The sequence below is a fragment of the Triticum urartu genome, chromosome 7A, assembly GCF_056163025.1.
Source record: "Triticum urartu cultivar PI428250 chromosome 7A, HENAU_Tu73, whole genome shotgun sequence".
NCBI lineage: Eukaryota > Viridiplantae > Streptophyta > Magnoliopsida > Poales > Poaceae > Triticum > Triticum urartu.
In genome coordinates, this window is record NC_141879.1 from 609,186,616 (window position 1) to 609,193,240 (window position 6,625).

At 42.4% G+C, this 6,625-nt stretch overlaps 1 pseudogene; it reads left to right on the top strand.

Annotated features, from left to right (window-relative positions):
- Positions 1-2,274: 2,274 nt before the first annotated feature.
- On the top strand, positions 2,275-4,349 carry LOC125519273 (tyrosine N-monooxygenase-like; annotated as a pseudogene).
- Positions 4,350-6,625: the final 2,276 nt, after the last annotated feature.

The following is a 6,625-nucleotide window of genomic DNA, read 5'->3' on the forward strand; positions in this document are numbered from 1 at the left end:
TGATGTGGCATGATTGTTGATGTGACATTTGTTTGTGCAAACTTTTATTTGTCATGAACTTGGTTGGGTGATCTTGAACTATGCCGTGGAAGTGAACTATGCTATGTCTTTGTTTTGCATGTTTGTTTAATATTTGACACATCATCATATTGTCAAATGGACATGTGAAAATCATATTTGCAACGCGCGCTATGTAAATTAGCACGCCTTCTGGAGCTGCTCCCGCGTGCCATATTTTACTGCACCTGCTGGAGCTAGCACCCTGCTTCACACAAAAAACACTATTTCGACGTTGTAAAAAAGTTTTTGCGCGTCGTGCAGTTATGCACCTATTAGAGATGCTCTTAGAATCGTGTTTTTACGGCACCTATGTGATGCCCTATTCTGCAAGAACTTGGTGTTGCGGTCGTCGTCTGGCTGCGGCATCACTTCTTCCCTGTCGTAGAGCTCATGCAGGTCTTTTTCAAGCCACACCAAACCGAAGTCAGTACGTACATGCCCAGTTCTGCATGTGCTTGGACACATCTTTTAACCTGCTACAAGGAGGCCCATGAGCCCACTGTTCCCTGCATCGTGCATGCATGTCCCATGCATGATGTAGCAGTGGGATCCTATACAGCGCGTAGGTCGCCCGCTAGCAACATAACACACAACCCCCCCCCCCCCCCCCCCGTCGAGCTCCCCGTTCAGCATATGTGCCGGCCCTTTTTGTGGTTTATTTCGCCACCGGTTTTCGGAAGGTTCTAGAACCTTCCCAGAACCGGTTTTTTATGTTTTCTATATTGGTTTTTCGTTTTTCTTATCTTTTAAATTTTTTCTTTCTTTTATTATTGTTTCTTTCTTTCTTTTTCCCTTTTCCCTTTTCCTTTTTTTCTTTTCCTTTTTCTTTTCTATTTTTTCCTCTTCACTTTTTGACTATTTTTAGCAATTTTTATTTTTGAATTCGTTAACACCTTTTTTCGTCGAATTCTAAAAATGTTCCACCATGTAAAAAAATGTTCAACAATCTAGAAAATGTTCATCAAATTCAATTTTTTGTTCATCAGATTTAAAAAATGTTCATAAAAATTCAAAATGTGTTCATCGGATCCTTTTTTTGTTCATTGTTTTCAAAAAATGTTCATCACATTCAAAAGTTGTTCACTGAATTACAAATCTGTTCATCAAATTCAAATTTTGTTCAAAAAATGTTCTTGAATACAAATTTTGTTCATCTAATTAAAAAAATGTTTATAAAATGCCAAACTTGTTTATTGATGTTCAAAATATGTTCATCAAATTCAAAAAAATGAAAACTCCTTTGAAATCGCGAACATTTTTTGAATTCATGAAATGTTTTGGAATTTGGTGAACATTTTTTAATTCCATCAACATTTATCATTTCGCGAACATTTTTTTCAAATCATCAACAATTTTCGAATTCACGAACATTTCACAAGTGGTAACTATATTGAAATCCCGAGTTAGTCTTACAATGGAAAACAATTAAAAAAAGCAAAAAATAGATGCTTCGGCTTTCCCTACCCATAGATGCGCCAGCCCATGAGGCAGCGCGGGGGAGCGGGGGTTACGCGCTCCGTCGTTCGCTGGCGCGTACAGCGCTAAATGGGAGGTCTCTATGTAGCATCTCATTGAATCTCGGATGCATGGTCCCACCATCTCTTCAAACCGAAAGCTGCCCATATAGTCCATCATCCTGGCGTCTCAAATACTTTTGGAAGACAATTATGGTGAGTTTTCAGATAAGTACTCTCGATAATCTACAAATAGGAGATGTTTTTATTGTATTTTGATTACTTTTGGATAGACAATCATTATTATTAATATCATCCTTCGTATCTACATAAACTAAGACAATCTATAAATAGAAGATTTTTTATTCTGTTTTGATTAAGTTGGGATAGACAATTATCATTATTAGTATCAACCTTCGTATATAGATAAATATAGGGCAATCTATAAATAGAAGCTTTTTATTATGTTTTGACTACGTTTGGATAGACAATTAATATTATTAGTATCAGCCTTCGTATCTAAATAAATATAAGACAATCTACAATTAGAAGATTTTTCATTTTGTAGACAATTATTATTAGTAGTATCAGGATAAATACATTTGAAATGCCATGTGATAAATGTGGTAAACGATCGATCCACACATGAGGAATATATCTAGACATGTTTTAATGTTAGATATGTAGATACCTTCGTATTTAATAAATCTAAGCCAATTTTTTGGGACGGAGGTAACATATAAAGAGGGGTCTCGCCCTCATGGGTAGAACAACATGGAGAGAAAAGTTGGCTTCCCTACACAACGATAACAAGGGAGGCTACCTCGCAAGCATGTGTGCACTCTTCAAGCAATAGTCTCCACAATACTGGCTTGCTGCTGCTTTGTTGTGTCCCAGCTGCTCATCGTAATAACGCTCATATACCTTGTCATTACCAAGAGCAAGGTCCGCAGTGGCACATGCTCATCGGCGACGGTGCCGCTTCCACTTCCGCCGGGGCCATGGCCATGGCCAATGGTGGGTAGCCTGCCCGAGATGGTGCTCAACAAGCCAGCGTTTAGTTGGATCCATCGCGTGATGAAGGATATGGGCACCGACATCGCCTGCTTCCGCCTCGGCGGCATCCACGTCGTCCCGATCACATGTCCCAAGATCGCAAGGGAGGTGCTCAAGAAGCAGGACAAAAACTTCTCATCCCTCCCACTCACCTTCGCCTCTGGCGCCATCAGCAGCGGGTACAAGGACGCCGTGCTCTCGCCGTTCGGCGACCAGTGGATGAAGATGCGCAAGGTGCTCACCTCTGAGATCATCTGCCCCTCCCGTCACAAGTGGCTCCACGACAAGCGCGTCGAGGAATCTGACAACTTGACACGCTACATCTATAACCTCACCGCCAGGGGGTTGTCATCTTCAACGTCGGGACTAGCCAACGTCAATGTCAGGCACGTCACACGGCATTACTGCGGCAACGTCATCTGCCGGCTTGTCTTCGGCCAGCGGTACCTCGGGGAGCCTCTGCCGGACGGCGGGCCGGGGCCGATGGAGGTGGAGCACATGGATGCTTCCTTCGCCCTCCTAGGGTTCACCTTTGCGTTCTGCGTCAGCGACTATCTCCCGTGTCTACTTGGCCTAGATCTCGACAGCCATGAGAAAATTATTAAGGATGCCAACACAAAAGTGGATAGACTGCACGACGTGATCATCGAAGAGCGTTGGATGCAGTGGAACAGTGGAAAGAGGCAGGACGGGGTCCAGGACTTCCTTGACGTTCTCGTCACGCTCGCCGACGGTGACGGCAAGCCGTTGCTCAACATCGATGAGGTCAAAGCACGGTACAAGGTAAGAAAAATATTAATTAATGAGAAATTTTAAGATGGTTCAATGGCCTAGATTGAATTCAGTGACCAATTGCCTCATAGTCCTACAAGGTACTAATACGTCATCCATGAGAAAAGGTAATAGCTCACACTGTTAAATACTAGATCTTATACCGTATTTCGCAGGTGTTAGAAAATGGAAACAATAGAATAAGAAATTGTGAATTAATAGTTTAAACATAGCATTATTGTAATTTTCTACCATTTTGATGTGATTTCAACTTAAATTGTATTTAAAATTCCAATTATTCAATGTAATCTCTCTTTATGCAAAAGAAATAAATTGTAATAACTTACATTTATCTCCATGGAATGCATGTAGGGCATAATATTAGCGGCCATAGAGAACCCGTCAAACGCAGTGGAGTGGGCATTGGCGGAGATGGTGAACAACCCAGAATTGCTGGCGAAGGCGGTGGAGGAGATGGACCGGGTGGTCGGTCGCGAGTGACTGGTGCAAGAGTCAGACATCATGCAGCTCAACTATCTCAAGGCGTGCATACGTGAGGCATTTCGCCTCCACCCAATCGCTCCCTTCAACCTGCCGCATGTCGCGATTGTCGACACCATTGTTGCGGGCTACCGCGTGCCCAAGGGTAGCAACGTCATCCTCAGCCGGCTGGCCCTGGGCCGGAACCCCACCGTCTGGGATGAACCGCTCCACTTCAAGCCCGGGTGCCATATGGGAGACAACATCAATGTGGTGCTTACCGAGAGCGAATTGCGGTTCATCTCCTTCAGCACCGGACGGCGGGGATGCATCGCGGCATCACTGGGAACAACCATGAGTGTCATGCTCTTTGGCAGGCTCCTGCATGGCTTCACCTGGACCAAACCGGCTGGGGTGTCGGCCATCAATCTCAGCGAGTCCAAGCATGACCTCTTCATAGAGAAGCCGCTAGTGCTACATGCTGAGCCACGTCTTCCAGTGCACCTCTATCCTCTCATTGATTGTTGAGCAAATAACGAGCTATGAATCACCGGTGTGGCGAGTATGCTAGCTATTTTTTTATGAATCTATACTTACTAATAAAGGAAGTAAATATTCTTTTTTTGTCCCACTTTGTTCGTTCCATTTCGATTGATTTTCACGTATGCTAGCAATTTTGGTTTTGTCCGTTTCACGTACAAGCAAGCCGGTTTCTTTCATGCGCCGTTGGATCGTCCTAGGCTTGTGCAAAGCATTGGAACAGCACATGCTAGCCAAACAACCACCCATCTGGTATTAATATTGGAAAAATAGAGATTAAATGTATACAAGATGATGCTCCTTTTATCATCAACGAAGGATGAAAGTAGGTCGGCGCATATGGGGAAACTCCATTTGAGTTGTTTCTTCCGGCCCAAGTCCCAGACGGGGCATCATAGAAGCCTATAATAGTCTTTCTATTTTGGTTAATCAATTAAATAGTACCACATAGTTTTCTTACTTTTAATTCTACAAGTTTATATACGCTAGCAAATTGTCATGGGAATCAATAAACAGCCTAAAAAACATTAAAAAAACTCAGAGAGTGAGGTAGGCAATGAGGACGCATATTTCGAGGGTGATCAGATCTGAGATTATGGGCCAATGAAAGCAATACTTACACGATTAAAGATCTGTGAGTATGGGCCAACGGAACTAGTGAAAACCCAACTATATATATGAGATTGTAGACCAATGAAAGACATGAAGACCCGATTAAAGATTCAAGACTATTATGGGCCAATGGAAGAAATAAAGACGTTATTAAACTTGCAAGCTCATGCCGATGTGCATGGTGCATAATTAAAGGACTCGTGGGCTAAATCATTATAATTTAAACCAAAGGCGGAAGCGGATGGGTGGGGTAGACCGAGGAGGCATTTAAGGATGAGGAGGAACTCGCAATTTCCACACTTGACGCATACAACTAGCTCGTCGCCACACTCAAGAAACATGAAATCATGGGTGATGACACGCCGAGGTGTCCACCAAAGCACGTGCCACTAGGGAGTTACCTCTCTCGCTAGGGATTTTTTCTATTTCTTGCAATTAATTTTGATGATAAATACTAATGTTTGTCCCCCGTTGCAACACACGGGCATATGTGCTAGTAAATCAAAAAGAGAAAAGAAAACTGAAATAAAAATCAAAAATAAAATCCTCAAGGAAAAAACCCAACAAAAAGCCCAAGAAATACCTGAATGGAATCAAACCTTGGAAGAAAAAACCAGAAAATCAGCACAACAGAAGTCGAACCAAACACAACGAAAACAACAGAATAAAAAGGGAGCAACTAGTTGAGGAGGGCTCCTTCGGTAGCCTCGCAACGATCAGCGCCACTTGGCGCGCTCTCAGCCGCCCCGCCACGTGTGGCGCTCTGGACGCTCCCTTCTTAATTTAATTTTTCTGCATGCGCTTTTGGCTTTTTAAATGTTTTTTTCCTGGGTTTTTTCGACGTTTTGATTTTCCATAGCTTTTAGGCCAAAAAATTTGAAAAAATTGCGCAAAAAAGCATGTTTTTTTCTTCCGCAAGAGGCATGGTTTTGCTTCCGCGAGAGGCATGGTTGTGCTTTCGCGAAAGGCACGGTCGTGCCTCTCAAAAACGGAAAAAAAACGTGTTTTCTATTTTTTTTCGCGAGAGACATGGTTGTAATTTTACGAAAGGCACAGCCGTGCCTCTTTCGAAAAGGAAAAAAACGTGTTTTTTGTTTTTTTTTCCTTCTGTGAGAGGCACGGTTTTGCTTCCACGAGAGTCACGGTTGTGATTCCGCTAGAGGCACTGAAGGAAATATGCCCTAGAGGCAATAATAAAGTTGTTATTTATATTTCCTTATATGATGATAAATGTTTATTATTCATGCTAGAATTATACTAACCGGAAACTTAGTACATGTGTGGATACATAGACAAACAGAATGTCCCTAGTATGCCTCTACTTGACTAGCTGGTTAATCACAGATGGTTAAGTTTCCTAGCCATAGATATGTGTTCTCATTTGATGAACGGGATCACATCAATAGAGAATGATGTGATGGACAAGACCCATCCGTTAGCTTAGCACTATGATCGTTTAGTTTATTGCTATTGCTTTCTTCATGACTTATACATGTTCCTATGACTATGAGATTATGCAACTCCCGAATACCGAAGGAACACCTTGTGTGCTATCAAATGTCACAACGTAACTGGGTGATTATAAATATGCTCTACATGTGTCTCTGATGGTGTTTTCTGAGTTAGCATAGATCAAGATTAGGATTTGTCAC